This window comes from Oncorhynchus clarkii, unplaced genomic scaffold (genome assembly GCF_045791955.1).
Source record: "Oncorhynchus clarkii lewisi isolate Uvic-CL-2024 unplaced genomic scaffold, UVic_Ocla_1.0 unplaced_contig_4616_pilon_pilon, whole genome shotgun sequence".
Lineage (NCBI taxonomy): Eukaryota > Metazoa > Chordata > Actinopteri > Salmoniformes > Salmonidae > Oncorhynchus > Oncorhynchus clarkii.
This window is the reverse complement of record NW_027260131.1, coordinates 13,732-15,976: the sequence shown is the minus strand read 5'-3', so window position 1 is coordinate 15,976 and position 2,245 is coordinate 13,732. Positions and strand designations below refer to the sequence as shown.

General features: G+C 39.2%; 1 long non-coding RNA gene across 2 annotated transcripts; it reads left to right on the top strand.

Annotated features, from left to right (window-relative positions):
* The first annotated feature begins 241 nt into the window (after positions 1-241).
* LOC139401125 (uncharacterized) lies at positions 242-2,011 on the top strand. Of its 2 annotated transcripts, none has more exons than XR_011632862.1 (3): positions 242-441; positions 611-692; positions 1,753-2,011. It is a non-coding gene; the product is annotated as an uncharacterized lncRNA (long non-coding RNA). The 2 variants fall into 2 exon arrangements; XR_011632861.1 differs by having other exon boundaries at positions 608-692.
* Positions 2,012-2,245: the final 234 nt, after the last annotated feature.

The following is a 2,245-nucleotide window of genomic DNA, read 5'->3' as shown; positions in this document are numbered from 1 at the left end:
GTTTTTATCAGTGGGCTATTTTGTTTTTTTTGTTCCTTTTTTTGTGGAAAGATTTAGAGACTGTATCCACACCTGTCTTACTATTACCAATATGTTCATTTTTTTGTGGAAAGATTTAGAGACTGTATCCAGACCTGCCTTACTGTTACCAATATGTTCATTTTTTGAACAGGGAGTTATTCTACCGTAAACTAAGATTATTTTTATGTATTTTTTCGTTTATTTTTTAAAGGATACTTCCTCTGACATTCTTAGAGCTGTCATTTTATTGTGAGGAACTGCAGTTCGATCGGAATAGTTGTTCTGTTTTTGTCCTCTGTTTTGTGAGTGACCCTCTCACTCAGTCAACTCGTCTCAGTGCACAAGTCTCCCCTTCTCCAGACACCGCGTATGAATCAGAATCCGTAGCTAGTTGTGACACGTGAGCCTCTGGATGAAAAGGTATGCAAGTCATTTGTTTTTTATGAGGGGGGGGGGTAAATTATATTAACATTTTAAGAATTCATAGAATCTGACTGGTGCCAATAGCATTCAGGTCAACACTTAAAGGAAGGTGAATTAGCTGTAATTGCTTGGTCTGATATCACACATGTGTTTGTGTTTCCAGCAGAGTATCCCTAAAGCAGCGTGGTCGTATCAGCCCCCCATGTTGGACTAAACTCTACACAAGTGAAAACCCCAAATCCCTAAAGGTCTGTTAAATCCCTAAATATTATTTTTAAGAATCAAAATTTTTTGTACAATTTTGCTGACAGGCAGACCAATTCTGAATTTGTTTTCTCCAGTAATTGGTCTTTTGACCAATCAAATCAGCTTTGAAAAAGATCTGATGTGATTGGTCAAAATGTAAATTAATGGAACATTTATCAGAATTGGGCTGCCTTCCTCAACGTAAACATTGTGGCTTAGAAGAATAGCTTATTGGGGATGTCAACGTTATCCAATTATTATACTGTATGTGGAGTGGACATCACTGTGATTAACACTGGCATTAAACACTGTGATTAACACTGGCACTAAACACTGTGATTAACACTGGCACTAAACACTGTGATTAACACTGGCACTAAACACTGGCACTAAACACTGTGATTAACACTGGCATTAAACACTGTGATTAACACTGGCACTAAACACTGTGATTAACACTGGCACTAAACACTGTGATTAACACTGGCACTAAACACTGTGATTAACACTGGCACTAAACACTGTGATTAACACTGGCACTAAACACTGTGATTAACACTGGCACTAAACACTGTGATTAACACTGGAACTAAACACTGTGATTAACACTGGAACTAAACACTGTGATTAACACTGGCACTAAATACTGTGATTAACACTGGCACTAAACACTGTGATTAACACTGGAACTAAACACTGTGATTAACACTGGAACTAAACACTGTGATTAACACTGGCACTAAACACTGTGATTAACACTGGCACTAAACACTGTGATTAACACTGGAATTAATCACGCAGTGTAGCCTAGTGGTTAGTGTGTTAGACTAGTAACCGAAAGGTTGCAAGTTCAAATCCCCGAGTTGACAAGGTAAAAATCTGTCGTTCTGCCCCCTGAACAAGGCAGTTAACCCACTGTTCCCCGGTAGGCCGTCATTGAAAATAAGAATTTGTTCTTAAATGACTTGCCTAGTTAAATAAAGGTACAAATAAATATATATATAATATTTAATCACCTCCAGAAAGTTGATTGCATTATTTCTCTCTTCATTTTATTCACAGATCCTCTATTTGCCAAACTAGAGGGACATGAAGTCTGACTCCTTCCTCAACATGGGGACCTGCCCTGAGGATGTTGGACACCACTGTTACACCTTCAGCCTTGTTGATTTCCTGTCAGACTGGTTGTTTTTCAACTCCATTCCACAGACGGACTGACCTGAACTTTTACCAGAACAGGAATACAATGTTCAACAGACTCTCTCCTCACCAGTGGGACTGACTACTGAGACTGGTCGTCTTTGAACTCAAGAGGAACACAATGTTCATCAGACTCTACTCAGACTGGTCGTCTTTGAACTCAAGAGGAACACAATGTTCATCAGACTCTACTCAGACTGGTCGTCTTTGAACTCAAGAGGAACACAATGTTCATCAGACTCTACTCAGACTGGTCGTCTTTGAACTCAAGAGGAACACAATGTTCATCAGACTCTACTCAGACTGGTCGTCTTTGAACTCAAGAGGAACACAATGTTCAACAGACTCTACTCAG